Raw genomic sequence first — 23,471 nt, 5'->3', positions numbered from 1 at the left:
GCAAATACATACACTCTTTCTCCCTCCATCCCCTCTCCCGTTATTTGTTTCCTTGTGCGTGCACTCTGCATCTCTCCTTCTCGTTCTAATATCAAGTAAAATGCCCTAGCATCGTGACTCACCTTTGCGAATGAACAAGCGGTTTATAATTGCATTCGCGCGTAACGTCGAACGACCCATCCGAAAAAAAATGGGTGCAACACGAGGACCTCCCAGGAGGTCACCAATCCGAGTACTACTCCCGCCCAAGCACACTTAACTGTTGAGTTCTGATGGGATACGGTGCATTAGTGCTGGTATGATGGCACCTATTTAATTTCGCGCTGCAAATACGTACACTCCTTCTCCTTTCTTCCCCTTCCCGTCATTTGTTTCCTTGTGCGTGCGCACTGCACCTCTCGTTCTCGTATAAATATCAAGTAAAATGCCACGGCGCAGTGACACACATTTTCGAATAAATCTGCGGACTATAATTAAAGTCGCGCGTAACGTCGAATGGCACATCTGAAAAAAAAAATGGGTGCAACACGAGAACTTCCCAGAAGGTAACCCATCCTTGTACTACTTTCGCCAAAGCACACTTAACTGCGGAGTTCTGATGGGATCCGGTGTATTTGTGCTGGTGTGATAGCACCTGTTTAATTTCGTGCTGAAAATAAAAACACTCCTTCTCCTTCCCTCCCCCCTCCCATCATTTGTTTCCTTGTGCGTTCACACTGCACCTCTTTTTCTCGTTCTAATATCGATTAATATGCCCCTACTTCTTGACTCACATTTGCGTATAAACAAGTGGACCATAGTTCCAGTTGCGCGTAACGTCGAACGACCCGTCTGAAAAAAAATTTGTGCGACACGAGAATTTCCTAGGAGGTCACCAATCCGAGTACTACTCTCCCCCAAGCACACTTAACTGCAGAGTTATGATGGGATCCGTTGCATTAGTGCTGGTATGATCGCATCCGTTTAATTTCGCGCTGCAAATACATAAACTCCTTCTCCTTTCTTACCCCACCCGTCATTTGTTTCCTTGTGCGTGCACACTGCACCTCCCGTGCTCATTTTAATATCAAGTAAAATGCTACGACGCCGTGACTCACATTTGCGAATAAACCTGAGGACCAAAATTCAAGTCGCGTGTAACGTCTAAAAAATCATTTGCAAAAAAATAGGTGCAACACGAGTACTTCCCAAGTGGTCACCCATTCGAGTACTACTCTCGCCCAAGCACACATAACTGCGGAGTTATGATGGGATCGGTTGCAATAGTGCTGGTACGATCGCACCTGTTTAATTTCGCACTGCAAATACACAAACTCCTTCTCCTCTCTTTCCCCTCCCGTCATTTGTTTCCTTGTGCGTGCACTCTGCATCTTTTTTTCTCGTTCTAATATCAAGTAATATGCCCCGGCACTGTGACTCACCTTTGCAAATGAACCAGTGGTTTATAATTCCATTCGCGCGTAACGTCGAACAACCCATCCGAAAAAAAATAGGTGCACCACGAGGGCTTCCCAAGTGGTCACCCATCCGAGTACTACTCTCGCCCAAGCACACTTAACTGCGGAGTTCTGATGGGATCCGGAGCTTTAGTGCTGGTATGATCGCACCTATTTAATTTCGCACTGCAAATACATACACTCCGTCTCCTTTCTTCCCCCTCCCGTCATTTGTTTCCTTGTGCGTTCACACTTCACCTCTCATTCTTGTTCTAATATCGATTAAAATGCCCCTGCTTATTGACTCACATTTGCGTATAAACCAGCGGACCCTAGTTCCAGACGCGCGTAACGTCGAACGACCCGTCTGAAAAAAATTGGTGCGACACGAGGACTTCCCAGGAGGTCACCCATCCGAGTACTAATCTCGCCCAAGCACACTTCACTGCGGAGTTCTAATGGGATCCGGTGCATTAGTGCTGGTGTGTTCGCACCTGTTTAATTGTTGCGATACGAGGACTTCCCAAGAGGTCACCCATCCGAGTACTACTCTCGCCCAAGCACACTTAACTGCAGAGTTCTGATGGGATCCAGTGCATTAATTGCTGGTATGATGCCACTTGTTTAATTTTGTGCTTCAAATACATACGCTCCTTCTCTTTTCTTCCTCCTCCCGTCATTTGCTTCCTTGTGCGTGCGCACTGCACCTCCCGTACTCGTTCTAATATCAAGTAAAATGCCACGACGCCGTGACTCACATTTGCGAATAAACCTGCGGACCATAAATCAAGTCACGCGTAACGTCGAAAGAATCATCTGCAAAAAGATGGGTGCAACACGAGGACCTCCCAAGAAAATGGGTGAAATATAAGGACTTCGCAGGAGGTCACCCATCCGAGTACTTTTCTCGCCCAAGCACCCTTAACTCCGGAGTTCTGATAGAATCCGTTGCATTAGTGCTGGTATGATCCCTCATGTTTCATTCTGCACTGCAAATACATACACTCTTTCTCCTCCCATCCTCCCTCCCGTCATTTGTTTCCTTTTGCGTGCACTCTGCATCTCTCTTTCTCGTTCCAATATCAAGTAATATGCCCCGGCACCGTGACTCACCTTTGCAAATGAACCTGCGGTTTATAATTCCATTCGCGCGTAACGTCGAACAACCCATCCGAAAAAAAAAATAGGTGCAACAGGAGGGCTTCCCAGGTGGACACCCATCCGAGTACTACTCTGGCCCAAGCACACTTAACTGTGGAGTTCTGATGGGATCCGGAGCTTTAGTGCTGGTATGATCGCACCTGTTTAATTTCGCGCTACAAATACATACACTCCTTCTCCTTTCATCCCCCTCCCGTCATTTGTATCCTTGTGCGTTCACACTTTACCTCTCATTCTCGTTCTAATTTCGATTAAAATGCCCCTGCTTCTCGACTCACATTTGCGTATAAACCAGCGGACCCTAGTTCCAGACGCGCGTAACGTCGAACGACCCATCTGAAAAAAAATTGGTGCGACACGAGGACTTCCCAGGAGGTCAACCATCCGAGTACTAATCTCGCCAAGCACACTTAACTGCGGAGTTCTGATGGGATCCGAGGCTTTAGTGCTGGTATGATCGCACCTGTTTAGTTTCGCACTACAAATACATACACTCCTTCTCATTTCTTCCCTCTCCCGTCATTTGTTTCCTTGTGCGTTCACACTTCACCTCTCATTCTCGTTCTAATATCGATTAACATGCCCCTGCTTCTTGACTCACATTTGCGTATAAACCAGCGAACCCTAGTTCCAGACGAGCGTAACGTCGAAAGAATCATCTGCAAAAAGATGGGTGCAACACGAGGACCTCCCAAGAAATTGGGTGAAATATAAGGACTTCGCAGGAGGTCACCCATCCGAGTACTTTTCTCGCCCAAGCACCCTTAACTGCAGAGTTCTGATAGAATCCGTTGCATTAGTGCTGGTATGATCCCTCATGTATCATTCTGCACTGCAAATACATACACTCTTTCTCCTCCCATCCTCCCTCCCGTCATTTGTTTCCTTTTGCGTGCACTCTGCATCTCTCTTTCTCGTTCTAATATCAAGTAATATGCCCCGGCACCGTGACTCACCTTTGCACATGAACCTGCGATTTATAATTCCATTCACGCGTAACGTCGAACAACCCATCCGAAAAAAAATAGGTCCAACACGAGGGCTTCCGAGGTGGACACCCATCCGAGTACTACTCTCGCCCAAGCACACTTAACTGCGGAGTTCTGATGGGATCCGGAGCTTTAGTGCTGGTATGATCGCACCTGTTTAATTTCGCGCTGCAAATACATACACTCCTTCTCCTTTCTTCCCCCTCCCGTCATTTGTTTCCATGTGCGTTCACACTTTACCTCTCATTCTCGTTCTAATTTCGATTAAAATGCCCCTGCTTCTCGACTCACATTTGCGTATAAACCAGCGGACCCTAGTTCCAGACGCGCGTAACGTCGAACGACCCATCTGAAAAAAAATTGGTGCGACACGAGGACTTCCCAGGAGGTCAACCATCCGAGTACTAATCTCGCCAAGCACACTTAACTGCGGAGTTCTGATGGGATCCGAGGCTTTAGTGCTGGTATGATCGCACCTGTTTAGTTTCGCGCTGCAAATACATACACTCCTTCTCATTTCTTCCCTCTCCCGTCATTTGTTTCCTTGTGCGTTCACACTTCACCTCTCATTCTCGTTCTAATATCGATTAACATGCCCCTGCTTCTTGACTCACATTTGCGTATAAACCAGCGAACCCTAGTTCCAGACGAGCGTAACGTCGAAAGAATCATCTGCAAAAAGATGGGTGCAACACGAGGACCTCCCAAGAAATTGGGTGAAATATAAGGACTTCGCAGGAGGTCACCCATCCGAGTACTTTTCTCGCCCAAGCACCCTTAACTGCAGAGTTCTGATAGAATCCGTTGCATTAGTGCTGGTATGATCCCTCATGTATCATTCTGCACTGCAAATACATACACTCTTTCTCCTCCCATCCTCCCTCCCGTCATTTGTTTCCTTTTGCGTGCACTCTGCATCTCTCTTTCTCGTTCTAATATCAAGTAATATGCCCCGGCACCGTGACTCACCTTTGCACATGAACCTGCGATTTATAATTCCATTCACGCGTAACGTAGAACAACCCATCCGAAAAAAAATAGGTCCAACACGAGGGCTTCCGAGGTGGACACCCATCCGAGTACTACTCTCGCCCAAGCACACTTAACTGCGGAGTTCTGATGGGATCCGGAGCTTTAGTGCTGGTATGATCGCACCTGTTTAATTTCGCGCTGCAAATACATACACTCCTTCTCCTTTCTTCCCCCTCCCGTCATTTGTTTCCATGTGCGTTCACACTTTACCTCTCATTCTCGTTCTAATTTCGATTAAAATGCCCCTGCTTCTCGACTCACATTTGCGTATAAACCAGCGGACCCTAGTTCCAGACGCGCGTAACGTCGAACGACCCGTCTGAAAAAAAATTGGTGCGACACGAGGACTTCCCAGGAGGTCAACCATCCGAGTACTAATCTCGCCAAACACACTTAACTGCGGAGCTCTGATGGGATCCGGGGCTTTAGTGCAGGTATGACCGCACCTGTTTAGTTTCGCGCTGCAAATACATACACTCCTTCTCCTTTCTTCCCCCTCCCGTCATTTGTTTCCTTGTGCGTTCACACTTCACCTCTCATTCTCGTTCTAATATCGATTAAAATGCCCCTGCTTCTTGACTCACATTTGAGTATAAACCAGCGGACCCTAGTTCCAGACGAGCGTAACGTCGAATGACCCGTCTGAAAAAAAATTGGTGCGACACGAGGACTTCACAAGAAAATGGGTGAAATATAAGCACTTCGCAGGAGGTAACCCATGCTAGCACTACTCTCGCCCAAGCATCCTTACCTACGGAGTTCTGATAGAATCTGTTGCATTAGTGCTGGTATGATCGCACCTGTTTCATTTCGTGCTGAAAATACATACACTCATTCTCCTTCCCTCCCCCTCCCATAATTTATTTCCTTGTGCATTCACACTGCACCTCTCCTTCTCGTTCTAATATCGATTAAAATGCCCCTTCTTTTTGACTCACATTTGCGTATAAACCAGCGGACCCTAGTTCAAGTCGCGCGTAACGTCGAACGATCCGTTTAAAAAAAAATTGTTGCGACACGAGGACTTCCCAGGAAGTCACCCATCCGAGTACCACTCTCGCCCATGCACACTTAACTGCGGAGTTCTGATGGGATCCGGTGCATTAGTGCTGGTATGATCGCACCTGTTTAATTTCGCGCTGCAAATACATACACTCCTTCTCTTTTCTTCCCCCTCCCGTCATTTGTTTCCTTGTGCGTGCGCACTGCACCTCCCGTACACGTTCTAATATCAAGTATAATGCCACGGCGCCGTGACTCACATTTGCGAATAAACCTGCGGACCATAAATCAAGTCGCGCGTAACGTCGAAAGAATCATCTGCAAAAAGATGGGTGCAACACGAGGACCTCCCAAGAAAATGGGTGAAATATAAGGACTTTGCAGGAGGTCACCCATCCGAGTACTTTTCTCGCCCAAGCACCCTTAACTGCGGAGTTCTGATAGAATCCGTTGCATTAGTGCTGGTATGATCCCTCATTTTTCATTCTGCACTGCAAATACACACACTCTTTCTCCTCCCATCCCCCCTACCGTCATTTGTTTCCTTTTACGTGCACTCTGCATCTCTCTTTCTCGTTCTAATATCAAGTAATATGCCCCGGCACCGTGACTCACCTTTGCAAATGAACCTGTGGTTTATAATTCCATTCGCGCGTAACGTCGAACAACCCATCCGAAAAAAAATAGGTGCAACACGAGGGCTTCCCAGGTGGACACCCATCCGAGTACTACTCTCGCCCAAGCACACTTAACTGCGGAGTTCTGATGGGATCCGAAGCTTTAGTGCTGGTATGATCGCACCTGTTTAATTTCGCGCTGCAAATACATACACTCCTTCTCCTTTCTTCCCCCTCCCGTCATTTGTTTCCTTGTGCGTTCACACTTTACCTCTCATTCTCGTTCTAATTTCGATTAAAATGCCCCTACTTCTCGACTCACATTTGCATATAAACCAGCGGACCCTAGTTCCAGACACGCGTAACGTCGAACGACCCGTCTGAAAAAAAATTGGTGCGACACGAGGACTTCCCAGGAGGTCAACCATCCGAGTACTAATCTCGCCAAGCACACTTAACTATGGAGTTCTGATGGGATCTGGGGCTTTAGTGCTGGTATGATCGCACCTGTTTAGTTTCGCGCTGCAAATACATACACTCCTTCTCCTTTCTTCCCCCTCCCGTCATTTATTTCCTTGTGCGTTCACACTTCACCTCTCATTCTCGTTCTAATATCGATTAAAATGCCCCTGCTTCTTGACTCACATTTGCGTTAAAACCAGCGGACCCTAGTTCCAGACGAGTGTAACGTCGAACGACCCGTCTGAAAAAAAATTGGTGCGACACGAGGACTTCACAAGAAAGTGGGTGAAATATAAGCACTTCGCAGGAGGTAACCCATGCTAGTACTACTCTCGCCCAAGCACCCTTACCTACGGAGTTCTGATAGAATCTGTTGCATTAGTGCTGGTATGATCGCACCTGTTTCATTTCGTGCTGAAAATACATACACTCATTCTCCTTCCCTCCCCCTCCCATAATTTGTTTCCTTGTGCGTTCACACTGCACCTCTCCTTCTCGTTCTAATATCGATTAAAATGCCCCTTCTTTTTGACTCACATTTGCGTATAAACCAGCGGACCCTAGTTCAAGTCGCGCGTAACGTCGAACGGCCCGTCTGAAAAAAAATTATTGCGACACGAGGACTTCCCAGGAGGTCACCCATCCGAGTACCACTCTCGCCCAAGAACACTTAACTGCGGAGTTCTGATGGGATCCGGTGCATTAGTGCTGCTATGATCGCACCTGTTTAATTTCGCGCTGCAAATACATACACTGCTTCTCTTTTCTTCCCCCTCCCGTCATTTGTTTCCTTGTGCGTGCGCACTGCACCTCTCGTTCTCGTATAAATATCAAGTAAAATGCCACGGCGCAGTGTCTCACATTTTCGAATAAATCTGCGGACTATAATTAAAGTCGCGCGTAACGTCGAATGGCACATCTGAAAAAAAAATGGGTGCAACACGAGAACTTCCCAGAAGGTAACCCATCCTTGTACTACTTTCGCCAAAGCACACTTAACTGCGGAGTTCTGATGGGATCCGATGTATTTGTGCTGGTGTGATAGCACCTGTTTAATTTCGTGCTGAAAATAAAAACACTCCTTCTCCTTCCCTCCCCACTCCCATCATTTGTTTCCTTGTGCGTTCACACTGCACCTCTTTTTCTCGTTCTAATATCGATTAATATGCCCCTGATTCTTGACTCACATTTGCGTATAAACAAGTGGACCATAGTTCCAGTTGCGCGTAACGTCGAACGACCCGTCTGAAAAAAAATTGTTGCGACACGAGGACTTCCCAGGAGGTCACCCATCCGAGTACCACTCTCGCCCAAGCACACTTAACTGCGGAGTTCTGATGGGATCCGGTGCATTAGTGCTGGTATGATCGCACCTGTTTAATTTCGCGCTGCAAATACATACACTCCTTCTCTTTTCTTCCCCCTCCCGTCATTTGTTTCCTTGTGCGTGCGCACTGCACCTCCCGTACTCGTTCTAATATCAAGTATAATGTCACGGCGCCGTGACTCACATTTGCGAATAAACCTGCGGACCATAAATCAAGTCGCGCGTAACGTCGAAAGAATCATCTGCAAAAAGATGGGTGCAACACGAAGACCTCCCAAGAAAATGGGTGAAATATATGGACTTTGCAGGAGGTCACCCATCCGAGTACTTTTCTCGCCCAAGCACCCTTAACTGCGGAGTTCTGATAGAATCCGTTGCATTAGTGCTGGTATGATCCCTCATGTTTCATTCTGCACTGCAAATACACACACTCTTTCTCCTCCCATCCCCCCTCCCGTCATTTATTTCCTTGTGCGTGCACTCTGCATCTCTTTTTCTCATTCTAATATCATGTAATATGCCCCGGCACCGTGACTCACCTTTGCAAATGAACCAGCGGTTTATAATTCCATTCGCGCGTAACGTCGAACAACCCATCTTAAAAAAAAATAGGTGCAACACTAGGGCTTCCCAAGTTGTCACACATCCGAGTACTGCGCTCGCCCAAGCACAATTAACTGCGGAGTTCTGATGGGATCCGGAGCTTTAGTGCTGGTAAGATCGCACCTGTTTAATTTTGCGCAGCAAATACATACACTCCTTCTCCTTTCTTCCCCCTCCCGTCATTTGTTTCCTTGTGCGTTCACACTTCACCTCTCATTTTCGTTCTAATATCGATTAAAATGCCCCTGCTTCTTGACTCACATTTGCGTATAAACCAGCGGACCCTAGTTCCAGACGCGCGTAACGTCGAAAGACCCCTCTGAAAAAAAATTGTTGCGACACGAGGACTTCCTAGGAGGTCACCCATCCGAGTACTACTCTCGCCCAAGCACACTTGACTGCGGAGGTCTGATGGGATCCGGTGCATTAGTGATGGTATGATCGCACCTGTTTAATTTTGTGCTGCAAATACATACACTCCTTCTCTTTTCTTCCCCCTCCCGTCATTTGTTTCCTTGTGCGTGCGCACTGCACCTCCCGTACCCGTTCTAATATCAAGTAAAATGCCACGGCGCCGTGACTCACATTTGCGAATAAACCTGCGGACCATAAATCAAGTCGCGCGTAACGTCGAAAGAATCATCTGCAAAAAGATAGGTGCAACACGAGGACCTCCCAAGAAAATGGGTGAAATATAAGGACTTCGCAGGAGGTCACCCATCCGAGTACTTTTCTCGCCCAAGCACCCTTAACTGCGGAGTTCTGATAGAATCCGTTGCATTAGTGCTGGTATGATCCCTCATGTTTCATTATGCACTGCAAATACATACACTCTTTCTCCTCTCATCCCCCCTCCCGTCATTTGTTTCCTTGTGCGTGCACTCTGCATCTCTCTTTCTCGTTCTAATATCAACTAATATGCCCCGGCACCGTGACTCACCTTTGAAAATGAACCAGCGGTTTATAATTACAGTCGCGCGTAACGTCGAACAACCCATCCGAAAAAAAATAGGTGCAACACGAGGGCTTCCCAGGTGGTCACCGATCCGAGTACTACTCTCCCCCAAGCACACTTAACTGCGGAGTTCTGATGGGATCCGGGGCTGTAGTGCTGGTATGATAGCACCTATTTAATTTCGCGCTGCAAATACATACACTCCTTCTCCTTTCTTCCCCCTCCCGTCCTTTGTTTCCTTGTGCGTGCGCACTGCACCTCTCGTTCTCGTTCAAATATCAAGTAAAATGCCACGGTGCCGTGACCCACATTTGCGAATAAATCTGCGGACCATAATTAAAGTCGCGTGTAACGTCGAATGGCACATCTGAAAAAAAGAAAATGGGTGCAACACGAGAACTTCCAAGGAGGTAACCCATCATTGTACTACTTTCGCCAAAGCTCACTTAACTGCGGAGTTCTGATGGGATCCGGTGCATTAGTGCTGGTGTGACCGCACCTGTTTAATTTCGTTCTAAAAATACATACACTCCTTCTTCCCTCCCCCCCTCTCATCATTTGTTTCCTTGTGCGTTCACACTGCACCTCTCCTTCTCGTTCGAATATGGATTAAAATGCCCCTGATTCTTGACTCACATTTGCGTATAAACCAGCGGACCATAGTTCCAGTCGCGCGTAACGTCGAACGACCCATCTGAACAAAAATTGTTGCGATACGAGGACTTCCCAAGAGGTCACCCATCCGAGTACTACTCTCGCCCAAGCACACTTAACTGCAGAGTTCTGATGGGATCCAGTGCATTAGTGCTGGTATGATGCCACTTGTTTAATTTTGCGCTTCAAATACATACACTCCTTCTTTTTTCTTCCTCCTCCCGTCATTTGTTTCCTTGTGCGTGCGCACTGCACCTCCCGTACTCGTTCTAATATAAAGTAAAATGCCACGGCGCCGTGACTCACATTTGCGAATAAACCTGCGGACCATAAATCAAGTCGTGCGTAACGTCGAAAGAATCATCTGCAAAAAGATGGGTGCAACACGAGGACCTCCCAAGAAAATGGGTGAAATATAAGGACTTCGCAGGAGGTCACCCATCCGAGTACTTTTCTCGCCCAAGCAGCCTTAACTGCAGAGTTCTGATAGAATCCGTTGCATTAGTGCTGGTATGATCCCTCATATTTCATTCTGCACTGCAAATACATACACTCTTTCTCCTCCCATCCCCCCTCCCGTCATTTGTTTCCATGTGCGTGCACTCTGCATCTCTCTTTCTCGTTCTAATATCAAGTAATATGCCCCGGCACCGTGACTCACCTTTGCAAATGAACCAGCGTTTTAAAATTTCATTCGCGTGTAACGTCGAACAACCCATCCGAGTACTACTCTCGCCCAAGCACACCTAACTGCGGAGTTCTGATGGGATCCGGGGCTTTAGTGCTGGTATGATCGCACCTGTTTAATTCCACGCTGCAAATACATACACTCCTTCTCCTTTCTTCCCCCTCCGTCATTTGTTTCCTTGTGCGTTCACAATTCATCTCTCCTTCTCGTTCTAATATCGATTAAAATGCCCCTGGTTCTTGACTCACATTTGCGTATAAACCAGCGGACCCTAGTTCCAGACGCGCGTAACGTCGAACGACCCGTCTGAAAAAAAATTGGTGAGACACGAGGATTTCCCAGGAGGTCACCCATTCGAGTACTAATATCGCCCAAGCACACTTAACTACGGAGTTCTGATGGGATCCGGTGCATTAGTGCTGGTATGATAGCACCTGTTTAATTTCGCGCTGCAAATACATAAACTCATTCCCCTTTCTTCCCCCTCCCGTCATTTGTTTCCTTGTGCGTGCGCACTGCACCTCCCGTTCTCGTTTTAATATCAAGTAAAATGGTACAGCGCCGTGACCCACATTTGCGAATAAACCTGAGGACCATAATTCAAGTCGCGCGTAACGTCGAAAGAATCATCTGCAAAAAAATGGGTGCAACACGAGGACTTCACAAGAAAATGGGTGAAATATAAGGACTTCGCAGGAGGTAACCCATGCTAGTAGAACTTTCGCCCAAGCACCCTTACTTACAAAGTTCTGATAGAATCCATTGCATTAGTGTGGTATGATCGCACCTATTTCATTTCGCCCTGAAAATACATACACTCCTTCTCCTTCCCTCCCCCTCCCATCAATTGTTTCCTTGTACGTTCACACTGCACCTCTCCTTCTCGTTCTAATATCGATTAAAATGCCCCTGCTTCTTGACTCACATTTGCGAATAAACCTGCGAACCATAAATCAAGTCGCGCGTAACGTCGAAAGAATCATCTGCAAAAAGATGGGTGCAACACGAGGATCTCCCAAGAAAATGGGTGAAATATAAGGACTTCGCAGGAGGTCACCCATCCGAGTACTTTTCTCGCCCAAGCACCCTTAACTACGGAGTTCTGATAGAATCCATTGCATTAGTGCTGGTATGATCCCTCATGTTTCATTCCACACTGCAAATACATACATTCTTTCTCATTCCATCCCCCCTCCCGTCATTTGTTTTCTTGTGCGTGCACTCTGCATCTCTCTTTCTCGTTCTAATATCAAGTAATATGCCCCAGCACCGTGACTCACCTTTGCAAATGAACCAGCGGTTTATAATTCCATTCGCGCGTAACGTCGAACAACCCATCCGAAAAAAAATAGGTGCAACACGAGGGCTTCCCAGGTGGTCACCCATCCGAGTACTACCCTCGCCCAAGCACACTTAACTGCAGAGTTCTGATAGGATCCGGAGTTTTAGTGCTGGTATGATCGCACCTGTTTAATTTTCTGCTGTAAATACATACACTCCTTCTCCTTTCTTCCCCCTCCCGTCATTTGTTTCCTTGTGCGTTCACACTTCACCTCTCATTCTCATTCTAATAGCGATTAAAATTCCCCTGCTTCTTGACTCACATTTGCGTATAAACCAGCGGACCCTAGTTCCAGACGCGCGTAACGTCGAACGACCCGTCTGAAAAAAAAATTAGTGCGACACGAGGACTTCCCGTGAGGTCACCCATCCGAGTACTAATCTCGCCCAAGCACACTTAACTGTGGAGTTCTGATGGGATCCGGTGCATTAGTGCTGGTATGATCGCACAGGTTTAATTTTGCGCTGCAAATACATAAACTCTGTCTCCTTTCTTCCCCCTCCCGTCATTTGTTTCCTTGTGCGTGCGCACTGCACCTCTCGTTCTCGTTCAAATATCAAGTAAAATGCCACGGCGCCGTGACTCACATTTGCGAATAAATTTGTGGACCATAATTAAAGTCGCGCGTAACGTCGAACGACACATCTGAAAAAAAGAAAATGGGTGCATCACGAGGACTTCACAAGAAAATGGGTGAAATATAAGGACTTCGCAGGAGGTAACCCACGCTAGTACTACTCTCGCCCAAGCACCCTTACCTACGGAGTTTTGATAGAATCTGATGCATTAGTGCTGGTATGATCGCACCTGTTTCATTTCGTGCTGAAAATACATACACTCCTTCTCCTTCCCTCCCCCTCCCATCAATTGTTTCCTTGTGCGTTCACACTGCACCTCTCCTTCTCGTTCAAATATCAAGTAAAATGTCACGGCGCCGTGCCTCACACTTGCGAATAAATCTGCGGACCATAATTATAGTCGCGCGTAACGTCGAACGGCACATCTGAAAAAAAGAAAATGGGTGTAACACGAGAACCTCCCAGGAGGTAACCCATATTTGTACTACTTTCGCCAAAGCACACTTAACTGCGGAGTTCTGATGGGATCCGGAGCATTTGTGCTGGTGTGACCGCACCTGTTTAATTTCGTGCGGAATATACATACACTCCTTCTTCCCTCCCCCCTCCCATCATTTGTTTCCTTGTGCGTGCGCACTGCACCTCCCGTACTCGTTCTAATATCAAGTAAAATGCCACGGCGCCGTGACTCACATTTGCAAATAAACCTGCGGACCATAAATCAAGCAGCGCATAACGTCGAAAGAATCATATGCAAAAAGATGGGTGCAACACGAGGACCTCCCAAGAAAATGGGTGAAATATAAGGACTTCGTAGGAGGTCACCCATCCGAGTACTTTTCTCGCCCAAGAACCCTTAACTGCGGAGTTCTGATAGAATCCGTTGCATTAGTGCTGGTATGATCCCTCATGTTTCATTCTGCACTGCAAATACATACACTCTTTCTCCTTCCATCCCCCCTCCCGTCATTTGTTTCCTTGTGCGTGCGCACTGCACCTCTCGTTCTCGTTCAAATATCAGGTAAAATGCCACGGCGTCGTGACTCTCATTTGTGAATAAATCTTCGGACCATAATTAAAGTCGCGCATAACGTTGAATGGCACATCTGAAAAAAGGAAAATGGGTGCATCACGAGGACTTCACAAGAAAATGGGTGAAATATAAGGACTTCGCAGGAGGTAACCCATGCTAGTACTACTCTCGCCCAAGCACCCTTACCTACGGAGTTATGATTGGATCCAGTGCATTAGTGCGGGTATGATGCCACTTGTTTAATTTTGCACTTCAAATACATACACTCTTTCTCTTTTCTTCCTCCTCCCGTCATTTGTTTCCTTGTGCGTGCGCACTGCACCTCCCGTACTTCTTCTAATATCAAGTAAAATGCCACGGCGCCGTGACTCACATTTGCGAATAAACCTGCGGACCATAAATCAAGTCGCCCGTAACGTCGAAAGAATCATCTGCAAAAAGATGGGTGCAACACGAGGATCTCCCAAGAAAATGGGTGAAATATAAGGACTTCGCAGGAGGTCACCCATCCGAGTACTTTTCTCGCCCAAGCACCCTTAACTACAGAGTTCTGATAGAATCCGTTGTATTAGTGCTGGTATGATCCCTCATGTTACATTCCGCACTGCAAATACATACATTCTTTCTCATTCCATCCCATCTCCCGTCATTTGTTTTCTTGTGCGTGCACTCTGCATCTCTCTTTCTCGTTCTAATATCAAGTAATATGCCCCAGCACCGTGACTCACCTTTGCAAATGAACCAGCGGTTTATAATTCCATTCGCGCGTTACGTCGAACAACCCATCCGACAAAAAATAGGTGCAACACGAGGGCTTCCCAGGTGGTCACCCATCCGAGTACTACCCTCGCCCAAGCACACTAAACTGCGGAGTTCTGATGGGATCCGGAGCTTTAGTGCTGGTATGATCGCACCTGTTTAATTTTCTGCTGTAAATACATACACTCCTTCTCCTTTCTTCCCCCTCCCGTCATTTGTTTTCTTGTGCGTTCACACTTCGCCTCTCATTCTCGTTCTAATAGCGATTAAAATGCCCCTGCTTCTTGACTCACATTTGCGTATAAACCAGCGGACCCTAGTTCCAGACACGCGTAACGTCGAACGACCCGTCTGAAAAAAAAATTAGTGCGACACGAGGACTTCCCGTGAGGTCACCCATCCGAGTACTAATCTCGCCCAAGCACACTTAACTGCGGAGTTCTGATGGGATCCGGTGCATTAGTGCTGGTATGATCGCACCGATTTAATTTCGCACTGCAAATACATAAACTCCTTCTCCTTTCTTCCCCCTCCCGTCATTTGTTTCCTTGTGCGTGCGCACTGCACCTCTCGTTCTCGTTCAAATATCAAGTAAAATGCCACGGCGCCGTGACTCACATTTGCGAATAAATTTGGGGACCATAATTAAAGTCGCGCGTAACGTCGAACGACACATCTGAAAAAAAGAAAATGGGTGCATCACGAGGACTTCACAAGAAAATGAGTGAAATATAAGGACTTCGCAGGAGGATACCCATGCTAGTACTACTCTCGCCCAAGCACCCTTAACTTGCAGAGTTCTAATAGAATCCGTCGCATTGGTGCTGGTATGATTGCTCATGTTTCATTCTGCGCCGCAAATACATACACTTTTTCTCCCTCCATCCCCTCTCCCGTCATTTGTTTCCTTGTGCGTGCACTATGCATCTCTCCTTCTCGTTCTAATATCGATTAAAATGCCCCTGCTTCTTGACTCACCTTTGCGTATGAAGCAGGGGACCCTAGTTCCAGTCGCGCGTAACGTCAAACGACCCGTCTAAAAAAAAAATTAGTGCGACACGAGGACTTCCCAGGAGGTCACCCATCCGAGTATTACTCTCGCCCAAGCACACTTAACTGCGGAGTTCTGATGGAATCCAGTGCATTAGTGCTGGTATGATCGCACCTAATCAATTTTGCGCTGCAAATAGATAAATTCCTTCCCCTTTCTTCCCCCTCCCATCATTTGTTTCCTTGTGCGTGGGCACTGCACCTCTCGTTCGGGTTCAAATATCAAGTAAAATGCCACGGCGCCGTGACTCACATTTGCGAATAAATCTGTGGACCATAATTAAAGTTGCGCGTAACGTCGAACGACACATCTGAAAAAAAGAAAATGGGTGCAACACAAGAACTTCCCACGAGGTAACCCATCATTGCACTACTTTCACCAAAGCACACTTAACTGCGGAGTTCTGATAGGATCCGGTGCATTTATGCTGGTATGATCGCACCTGTTTAATTTCGCGCTGCAAATACATAAACTCCTTCTCCTTTCTTCCCCCTCCCGTCATTTGTTTCCTTGTGCGTGCGCACTGCACCTCTCGTTCTCGTTCAAATATCAGGTAAAATGCAACGGCGCCGTGACTCACATTTGCGAATAAATCTGCGGACCATAATTAAATTCGCGCGTAACGTCGAATGGCACATCTGAAAAAAAGAAAATGGGTGCAACACGAGAACCTCCCAGGAGGTAACCCATCTTTATACTACTTTCGCCAAAGCACACTTAACTGCGGAGTTCTGATGGGATCCGGTGCATTTGTGCTGGTGTGACCGCACTTGTTTAATTTCGTGCTGAAAATACATACACTCCTTCTCCTTTCTTCCCCCTCCCGTCATTTGTTTCCTTGTGCGTTCACACTGCACCTCTCCTTCTCGTTCTAATATCGATTAAAATGCCCCTGATTCTTGACTCACATTTGCGTATAAACCAGCGGACCATAGTTCCAGTCGCGCATAACGTCGAACGACCCATCTAAAAAAAATTGTTGCGATACGAGGACTTCCCAAGAGGTCACCCATCCGAGTACTACTCTCGCCAAAGCATACTTGACTGTAGAGTTCTGATAGGATCCAGTGCATTAGTGCTGGTATGATGCCACTTGTTTAATTTTGCGCTTCAAATACATACACTCATTCTCTTTTCTTCCTCATCCGTCATTTGTTTCCTTGTGCGTGCGCACTGCACCTCCCGTACTCGTTCTAACATCAAGTAAAATGCCACGGCACCGTGACTCACATTTGCAAATAAACCTGTGGAACATAAATCAAGTCGCGCGTAACGTCGAAAGAATCATCTGCAAAAAGAAGGGTGCAACACGAGGACCTCCCAAGAAAATGGGTGAAATATAAGGACTTCGCAGGAGGTAACCCATGCTAGTACTACTCTCGCCCAAGCACCCTTACCTACGGAGTTCTGATAGAATCCGTTGCATTAGTGATGGTATGATTGCACCTGTTTCATTTCGTGCTGAAAATACATACACTCCTTCTCCTTCCCTCCCCCTCCCATCAATTGTTTCCTTGTGCGTTCACACTGCTCCTCTCCTTCTCGTTCTAATATCGATTAAAATGCCCCTTCTTTTTGACTCACATTTGCGTATAAACCAGCGGACCCTAGTTTCAGTCGCGCGTAACGTCGAACGACCCGTCTGAAAAAAAATTGGTGCGACACGAGGACTTCCCAGGAGGTCACTCATCCGAGTACTACTCTCACCCAAGCACAATTAACTGTGGAGTTCTGATGGGATCCGGTGCATTAGTGCTGGTATGATCGCACCCGTTTAATTCCGCTCTGCAAATACATAAACTCCATGCCCTTTCTTCCCCCTCCCGTCATTTGTTTCCTTGTGCGTGCGCACTGCACCTCCCGTGCTCGTTCTAATATCAAGTAAAATGCTACGGTGTCATGACTCACATTTGCGAATAAACCTGAGGACCATAATTCAAGTCGTGCATATCGTCGAAAGAATCATCTGCAAAAAAATGGGTGCAACACGAGAACTTCCTAAGAAAATGGGTGAAATATAAGGACTTCGCAGGAGGTCACCCATCCTAGTGCTACTTTCGCCCAAACACCCTTAACTTGCAAAGTTCTGATAGAATCCGGTGCATTGGTGCTGGTATGATTGTTCATGTTTCATTCTGCGCTGCAAATACATACACTTTTTCGCCCTCCATCCCCCCTCCCGTCATTTGTTTCCTTGTGCGTGCACTCTGCATCTCTCCTTCTCTTTCTAATATCGATTAAATGCCCCTGCTTCTTGACTCACATTTGCGTATAAACCAATGGACCCTAGTTTCAGTCGCGCGTAACGTCGAACGACCCGTCTGAAAAAAAAATTAGTGCGACACGAGGACTTCCCAGGAGGTCAACCATCCGAGTACTACTCTCGCCCAAGCACACTTAATGGGATCCGGTGCATTAGTGCTGGTATGATCGCACCTGTTTAATTTCGCGCTGTAAATACATAAACTCCTTCTCCTTTCTTTCCCCTCCCGTCATTCGTTTCCTTGTGCATGCGCACTGCACCTCTCGTTCTCATTCAAATATCAAGTAAAATGCCACGGCGCCGTGACTCACATTTGCCAATAAATCTGCGGACCATAATTAAAGTCGCGCGTAACGTCGAACGGAACATCTGAAAAAAAGAAAATGGGTGCGACACGAGAACTTCCCAGGAGGTAACCGATCATTGTACTACTTTCGCCAAAGCACACTTAACTGTGGAGTTCTGATGGGATCCGGTGCATTTGTGCTGGTGTGACCGCACCTGTTTAATTTCGTGCGGAAAATACATACACTACTTCTTCCCTCCCCCCTCCCATCATTTGTTTCCTTGTGCGTTCACACTGCACCTCTCCTTCTCATTCTAACATCGATGAAAATGCCCCTGATTCTTGACTCACATTTGCGTATAAACCAGCGGACCATAGTTCCAGTCGCGCGTAACGTCGAACGACCCATCTGAAAAAAAATTGTTGCGATACGAGAACTTCCCAAGAGGTCACCCATCCGAGTACTACTCTCGCCCAAGCACACTTAACTGCATAGTTCTGATGGGATCAAGTGCATTAGTGCTGGTATGATGCCACTTGTTTAATTTTGCGCTTCAAATACACACACTCCTTCTCTTTTCTTCCTCCTCCCGTCATTTGTTTCATTGTGCGTGCGCACTGCACCTCCCGTAGTCGTTCTAATATCAAGTAAAATGCCACGGCGCCGTGACTCACCTTTGCAAATTAACTAGCGGTTTATAATTCTATTCGCGCGTAACGTCGAAAGAATCATCTCCAAAAAGATGGGTGCAACACGAGGACCTCCCAAGAAAATGGGTAAAATATAAGGACTTCGCAGGAGGTCACCCATCCGAGTACTTTTCTCGCCCAAGCACCCTTAACTGCGGAGTTCTGATAGAATCCGTTGCATTAGTGCTGGTATGATCCCTCATGTTTCATTCTGCACTGCAAATACATACACTCTTTCTTCTTCCATCCCCCGTCCCGTCATTTGTTTCCTTGTGCGTGCGCACTGCACCTCTCGTTCTCGTTCAAATATCAAGTAAAATGCCACGGCGCCGTGACTCACCTTTGCAAATGAACCAGCGGGTTATAAATTTATTCGCGCGTAACGTCGAACAACCCATCCGAAAAAAAATAGGTGCAACATGAGGGCTTCCCAAGTAGTCACCCATCCGAGTACTACTCTCGCCCAAGTACACTTAACTGCGGAATTCTGATGGGATCCGGGGCTTTAGTGCTGGTATGATCGCACCTGTTTAAATTCGCGCTGCAAATACATACATTCCTTCTCCTTTCTTCCCCCTCCCGTCATTTGTTTCCTTGTGCGTTCACACTTCACCTCTCATTCTCGTTCTAATATCGATTAAAATGCCCCTGCTTCTTGACTGACATTTGCGTATAAACCAGCGGACCCTAGTTCCAGACGCGCGTAACGTCGAACGACCCGTCTCAAAAAAAATTGGTGCGACACGAGAACTTACCAGGAGGTCACCCATCCGAGGACTAATCTCGCCCAAGCACACTTCACTGCGGAGTTCTGATGGGATCCGGTGCATTAGTGCTGGTATGATCGCACCTGTTTAATTTCGCGCTGCAAATACATAAACTCATTCCCCTTTCTTCCCCCTCCCGTCATTTGTTTCCTTGTGCGTGCGCACTGCACCTCCTGTTCTCGTTCTAATATCAAGTAAAATGCTACAGCTTCGTGACTCACATTTGTGAATAAACCTGAGGACCATAATTCAAGTCGCGCGTAACGTCGAAAGAATCATCTGCAAAAAAATGGGTGCAACACGAGGACTACACAAGAAAATGGGTGAAATATAAGGACTTCGCAGGAGGTAACCCATGCTAGTACTACTCTCGCCCAAGCACCCTTACCTACGGAGTTCTGATAGAATCCGTTGCATTAGTGCTGGTATGATCGCACCTGTTTCATTTCGTGCTGAAAATACATACACTCCTTCTCCTTCCCTCCCCCTCCCATCAATTGTTTCCTTGTGCGTTCACACTGCACCTCTCCTTCTCGTTCTAATATCGATTAAAATGGCCCTGCTTCTTGACTCACATTTGCGTATAAACCAGCGGACCCCAGTTCCAGTCGCACGTAACGTCGAACAACCCGTCTAAAAAAAATTGGTGCGACACGAGGACTTCCCAGGAGGTCACCCATCCGAGTACTACTTTCGGCCAAGCACACTTAACTGCGGAGTTATGATGGGATCCGGTGCATTAGTGGTGGTATGATCGTATCCGTTTAATTCTGCGCTGCAAATACATAAACTCCTTCTCCTTTCTTCCCCATCTCGTCATTTGTTTCCTTGTGCGTGCGCACTGCACCTCCCGTACTCGTTCTAATATAAAGTAAATGCTACGATTTCGTGACTCACATTTGCGAATAAACCTGAGGACCATAATTCAAGTCGCACGTATCGTCGAAAGAATCATCTGCAAAAAAATGTGTGCAACATGAGGACTTCCTGAGAAAATGGGTGAAATATAAGGACTTCGCAGGAGGTCACCCATCCTAGTGCTACTCTCGCCCAAACACCCTTAACTTGCGGAGTTCTGATAGAATCCGTTGGATTGGTGCTGGTATGATTGCTCATGTTTTATTCTGCGCTGTAAATACATACACTTTTTCTCCCTCCATCCCCCCTCCTGTCATTTGTTTCCTTGTGCGTGAACTCTGCATCTCTCCTTCTCGTTCTAATATCGATTAAAATGCCCCTGCTTCTTGACTCATATTTGCGTATAAACCAGGGGACCTTAGTTCCAGTCGCGCGTAACATCGAACGACCCGTCTGAAAAAAAAAATAGTGCGTCACGACGACTTCCCAGGAGGTCATCCATTTGAGTACTACTCTCGCCCAAGCACACTTAACTGCGGAGTTCTAATGGGATCCGGTGCATTAGTGCTGGTATGATCGCACCTGTTTAATTTCGCGCTGCAAATACATAAATTCCTTCTCCTTTCTTCCCCCTCCCGTCATTCGTTTCCTTGTGCGTGCGCACTGCACCTCTCGTTCCCGTTCAAATATCAAGTACAATACCACGGCGCCGTGACTCACATTTGCGAATAAATCTGCGGACCATAATTAAAGTCGCGCGTAACGTCGAACGGCACATCTGAAAAAAAGAAAATCGGTGCAACACGAGAACTTCCCAGGAGGTAACCCATCATTGTACTACTTTCGCCAAAGCACACTTAACTGCGGAGTTCTGATGGGATCCGGTGCATTTGTGCTGGTGTGACCGCGCCTGTTTAATTTCGTGCTGAAAATACATTCACTCCTTCTTCCCTCCCCCCCTCCCATCATTTGTTTCCTTGCGCGTTCACACTGCACCTCTCCTTATCGTTCTAACATCGATGAAAATGCCCCTGATTCTTGACTCACATTTGCGTATAAACCAGCAGACCATAGTTCCAGTCGCGCGTAACGTCGAACGACCCATCTGAAAAAAAATTGTTGCGATACGAGAACTTCCCAAGAGGTCACCCATCAGAGTACTACTCTCGCCTAAGCACACTTAACTGCAGAGTTCTGATGGGATCAAGTGCATTAGTGCTGGTATGATGCCACTTGTTTAATTTTGCGCTTCAAATACATACACTCATTCTCTATTCTTCCTCCTCCCGTCATTTGTTTCCTTGTGCGTGCGCACTGCACCTCCCGTACTCGTTCTAATATTAAGTAAAATGCCACGGCGCCGTGACTCACCTTTGCAAATGAACCAGCGGTTTATAATTCTATTCGCGCGTAACGTCGAAAGAATCATCTGTAAAAAGATGGGTACAACACGAGGACCTCCCAAGAAAATGGGTGAAATATAAGGACTTCGCAGGAGGTCACCCATCCGAGTACTTTTCTTGCCCAAGCACCCTTAACTGTGGAGTTCTGATAGAATCCGTTGCATTAGTGCTGGTATGATCCCTCATGTTTCATTCTGCACTGCAAATACATACACTCTTTCTCCTTCCATCCCCCGTCCCGTCATTTGTTTCCTTGTGCGTGCGCACTGCACCTCTCGTTCTCGTTCAAATATCAAGTAAAATGCCACGGCGCCGTGACTCACCTTTGCAAATGAACAAGCGGTTTAGAATTCCATTTGCGCGTAACATCGAACAACCCATCTGAAAAAAAATAGGTGCAACACGAGGGCTTCCCAGGTGGTCACCGATCCGAGTACTACTCTCGCCCAAGCACACTTAACTGCGGAGTTCTGATGGGATCCGTGGCTGTAGTGCTGGTATGATCGCACCTGTTTAATTTCGCGCTGCAAATACATACACTCCTCCTTTCTTCCCCCTCCCGTCATTTGTTTCCGTGTGCGTTCACACTTCACCTCTCATTCTCGTTCTAATATCAATTAAATTGCCCCTGCTTCTTGACTCACATTTGCGTATAAACCAGGAGACCCTAGTTCCAGACGCGCGTAACGTCGAACGACCCGTCTGAAAAAAAAATTGTGCGACACGAGGACTTCCAAGGAGATCAACCATCTGAGTACTAATCTCGCCCAAGCACACTTAACTGCGAAGTTCGGATGGGATCCGGGGCTTTAGTGCTGGTATGATCGCACCTGTTTAGTTTTGCGCTGCAAATACATAAACTCATTCCCCTTTCTTCCCCCTCCCGTCATTTGTTTCCTTGTGCGTGCGCACTGCACCTCCCATTCTCGTTCTAATATCAAGTAAAACGCTACAGCGCCGTGACTCACATTTGCGAATAAAGCTGAGGACCATAATTCAAGTCATGCGTAACGTCGAAAGAATCATCTGCAAAAAAATGGGTGCAACACGAGGACTTCACAAGAAAATTGGTGAAATATAAGGACATCGCAGGAGGTAACCCATGGTAGTACTACTCTCGCCCAAGCACCCTTACCTACGGAGTTCTGATAGAATCAGTTGCATTTGTGCTGGTTTCATCGCACCTGTTTCATTTCGTGCTGAAAATACATACACTCCTTCTCCTTCCCTCCCCCTCCCATCAATTGTTTCCTTGTGCGTTCACACTGCACCTCTCCTTCTCGTTCAAATATCAAGTAAAATGCCACGGCGCCGTGACTCACATTTGCGAATAAATCTGCGGACCATAATTAAAGTCGCGCGTAACGTCGAACGGCACTTCTGAAAAAAAGAAAATGGGTGTAACACTAGAACTTCCCAGGAGGTAACCCATCATTGTACTACTTTCGCCAAAGCACACTTAACTGCGGAGTTCTGATGGGATTCGGTGCATTAGTGCTGGTATGATCGCTCCCG

The 23,471-nt window shown here is 46.9% G+C and overlaps 6 non-coding genes and 38 pseudogenes across 6 annotated transcripts; all 44 read right to left on the bottom strand.

The window, feature by feature from the left end:
- Positions 1–191: 191 nt before the first annotated feature.
- On the bottom strand, positions 192–310 carry LOC148243868 (5S ribosomal RNA; annotated as a pseudogene).
- A 207-nt stretch (positions 311–517) lies between these two features.
- Positions 518–636, bottom strand: LOC148243867 (5S ribosomal RNA; annotated as a pseudogene).
- Positions 637–1,166: 530 nt separating this feature from the next.
- LOC148243866 (5S ribosomal RNA) lies at positions 1,167–1,285 on the bottom strand (annotated as a pseudogene).
- A 205-nt stretch (positions 1,286–1,490) lies between these two features.
- On the bottom strand, positions 1,491–1,609 carry LOC148243865 (5S ribosomal RNA). The gene has a single exon (XR_015814434.1). It is a non-coding gene; the product is annotated as a 5S ribosomal RNA (ribosomal RNA).
- A 204-nt stretch (positions 1,610–1,813) lies between these two features.
- LOC148243864 (5S ribosomal RNA) lies at positions 1,814–1,932 on the bottom strand (annotated as a pseudogene).
- A 6-nt stretch (positions 1,933–1,938) lies between these two features.
- On the bottom strand, positions 1,939–2,057 carry LOC148243863 (5S ribosomal RNA; annotated as a pseudogene).
- Positions 2,058–2,620: 563 nt separating this feature from the next.
- LOC148243862 (5S ribosomal RNA) lies at positions 2,621–2,739 on the bottom strand (annotated as a pseudogene).
- A 205-nt stretch (positions 2,740–2,944) lies between these two features.
- LOC148243861 (5S ribosomal RNA) lies at positions 2,945–3,062 on the bottom strand (annotated as a pseudogene).
- Positions 3,063–3,622: 560 nt separating this feature from the next.
- LOC148243860 (5S ribosomal RNA) lies at positions 3,623–3,741 on the bottom strand (annotated as a pseudogene).
- Positions 3,742–3,946: 205 nt separating this feature from the next.
- Positions 3,947–4,064, bottom strand: LOC148243859 (5S ribosomal RNA; annotated as a pseudogene).
- Positions 4,065–4,624: 560 nt separating this feature from the next.
- On the bottom strand, positions 4,625–4,743 carry LOC148243858 (5S ribosomal RNA; annotated as a pseudogene).
- A 205-nt stretch (positions 4,744–4,948) lies between these two features.
- LOC148243857 (5S ribosomal RNA) lies at positions 4,949–5,066 on the bottom strand (annotated as a pseudogene).
- Positions 5,067–5,625: 559 nt separating this feature from the next.
- On the bottom strand, positions 5,626–5,744 carry LOC148243856 (5S ribosomal RNA; annotated as a pseudogene).
- Positions 5,745–6,304: 560 nt separating this feature from the next.
- On the bottom strand, positions 6,305–6,423 carry LOC148243855 (5S ribosomal RNA). Its single transcript, XR_015814639.1, has one exon. It is a non-coding gene; the product is annotated as a 5S ribosomal RNA (ribosomal RNA).
- Positions 6,424–6,628: 205 nt separating this feature from the next.
- LOC148243854 (5S ribosomal RNA) lies at positions 6,629–6,746 on the bottom strand (annotated as a pseudogene).
- Positions 6,747–7,305: 559 nt separating this feature from the next.
- Positions 7,306–7,424, bottom strand: LOC148243853 (5S ribosomal RNA; annotated as a pseudogene).
- A 206-nt stretch (positions 7,425–7,630) lies between these two features.
- Positions 7,631–7,749, bottom strand: LOC148243852 (5S ribosomal RNA; annotated as a pseudogene).
- A 206-nt stretch (positions 7,750–7,955) lies between these two features.
- Positions 7,956–8,074, bottom strand: LOC148243851 (5S ribosomal RNA). Its single transcript, XR_015815035.1, has one exon. It is a non-coding gene; the product is annotated as a 5S ribosomal RNA (ribosomal RNA).
- A 561-nt stretch (positions 8,075–8,635) lies between these two features.
- LOC148243850 (5S ribosomal RNA) lies at positions 8,636–8,754 on the bottom strand (annotated as a pseudogene).
- A 205-nt stretch (positions 8,755–8,959) lies between these two features.
- LOC148243849 (5S ribosomal RNA) lies at positions 8,960–9,078 on the bottom strand (annotated as a pseudogene).
- A 560-nt stretch (positions 9,079–9,638) lies between these two features.
- On the bottom strand, positions 9,639–9,757 carry LOC148243848 (5S ribosomal RNA; annotated as a pseudogene).
- Positions 9,758–9,966: 209 nt separating this feature from the next.
- Positions 9,967–10,085, bottom strand: LOC148243847 (5S ribosomal RNA; annotated as a pseudogene).
- A 204-nt stretch (positions 10,086–10,289) lies between these two features.
- On the bottom strand, positions 10,290–10,407 carry LOC148243846 (5S ribosomal RNA; annotated as a pseudogene).
- Positions 10,408–11,243: 836 nt separating this feature from the next.
- Positions 11,244–11,362, bottom strand: LOC148243845 (5S ribosomal RNA; annotated as a pseudogene).
- Positions 11,363–12,275: 913 nt separating this feature from the next.
- Positions 12,276–12,394, bottom strand: LOC148243844 (5S ribosomal RNA). Its single transcript, XR_015814384.1, has one exon. It is a non-coding gene; the product is annotated as a 5S ribosomal RNA (ribosomal RNA).
- Positions 12,395–12,600: 206 nt separating this feature from the next.
- LOC148243843 (5S ribosomal RNA) lies at positions 12,601–12,719 on the bottom strand (annotated as a pseudogene).
- A 567-nt stretch (positions 12,720–13,286) lies between these two features.
- Positions 13,287–13,405, bottom strand: LOC148243842 (5S ribosomal RNA; annotated as a pseudogene).
- Positions 13,406–14,676: 1,271 nt separating this feature from the next.
- Positions 14,677–14,795, bottom strand: LOC148243841 (5S ribosomal RNA). Its single transcript, XR_015815960.1, has one exon. It is a non-coding gene; the product is annotated as a 5S ribosomal RNA (ribosomal RNA).
- A 206-nt stretch (positions 14,796–15,001) lies between these two features.
- LOC148243840 (5S ribosomal RNA) lies at positions 15,002–15,120 on the bottom strand. Its single transcript, XR_015814254.1, has one exon. It is a non-coding gene; the product is annotated as a 5S ribosomal RNA (ribosomal RNA).
- Positions 15,121–15,686: 566 nt separating this feature from the next.
- LOC148243839 (5S ribosomal RNA) lies at positions 15,687–15,805 on the bottom strand (annotated as a pseudogene).
- A 209-nt stretch (positions 15,806–16,014) lies between these two features.
- On the bottom strand, positions 16,015–16,133 carry LOC148243838 (5S ribosomal RNA; annotated as a pseudogene).
- A 209-nt stretch (positions 16,134–16,342) lies between these two features.
- Positions 16,343–16,461, bottom strand: LOC148243837 (5S ribosomal RNA; annotated as a pseudogene).
- An 881-nt stretch (positions 16,462–17,342) lies between these two features.
- Positions 17,343–17,461, bottom strand: LOC148243836 (5S ribosomal RNA; annotated as a pseudogene).
- An 875-nt stretch (positions 17,462–18,336) lies between these two features.
- On the bottom strand, positions 18,337–18,455 carry LOC148243835 (5S ribosomal RNA; annotated as a pseudogene).
- A 203-nt stretch (positions 18,456–18,658) lies between these two features.
- Positions 18,659–18,776, bottom strand: LOC148243834 (5S ribosomal RNA; annotated as a pseudogene).
- Positions 18,777–19,337: 561 nt separating this feature from the next.
- LOC148243833 (5S ribosomal RNA) lies at positions 19,338–19,456 on the bottom strand (annotated as a pseudogene).
- A 205-nt stretch (positions 19,457–19,661) lies between these two features.
- LOC148243832 (5S ribosomal RNA) lies at positions 19,662–19,780 on the bottom strand (annotated as a pseudogene).
- A 558-nt stretch (positions 19,781–20,338) lies between these two features.
- On the bottom strand, positions 20,339–20,457 carry LOC148243831 (5S ribosomal RNA; annotated as a pseudogene).
- Positions 20,458–21,018: 561 nt separating this feature from the next.
- On the bottom strand, positions 21,019–21,137 carry LOC148243830 (5S ribosomal RNA; annotated as a pseudogene).
- Positions 21,138–21,346: 209 nt separating this feature from the next.
- Positions 21,347–21,465, bottom strand: LOC148243829 (5S ribosomal RNA; annotated as a pseudogene).
- Positions 21,466–21,669: 204 nt separating this feature from the next.
- Positions 21,670–21,787, bottom strand: LOC148243828 (5S ribosomal RNA; annotated as a pseudogene).
- Positions 21,788–22,348: 561 nt separating this feature from the next.
- LOC148243827 (5S ribosomal RNA) lies at positions 22,349–22,467 on the bottom strand (annotated as a pseudogene).
- Positions 22,468–22,669: 202 nt separating this feature from the next.
- Positions 22,670–22,788, bottom strand: LOC148243826 (5S ribosomal RNA; annotated as a pseudogene).
- A 563-nt stretch (positions 22,789–23,351) lies between these two features.
- LOC148243825 (5S ribosomal RNA) lies at positions 23,352–23,470 on the bottom strand (annotated as a pseudogene).
- Between the last annotated feature and the right edge of the window lies 1 nt (position 23,471).

The sequence above is a fragment of the Carica papaya genome, chromosome 8 (assembly GCF_054855325.1).
Source record: "Carica papaya isolate Zhongbai chromosome 8, ASM5485532v1, whole genome shotgun sequence".
NCBI classification, from domain to species: domain Eukaryota; kingdom Viridiplantae; phylum Streptophyta; class Magnoliopsida; order Brassicales; family Caricaceae; genus Carica; species Carica papaya.
This window is presented reverse-complemented; position numbering and strand designations above follow the sequence as displayed.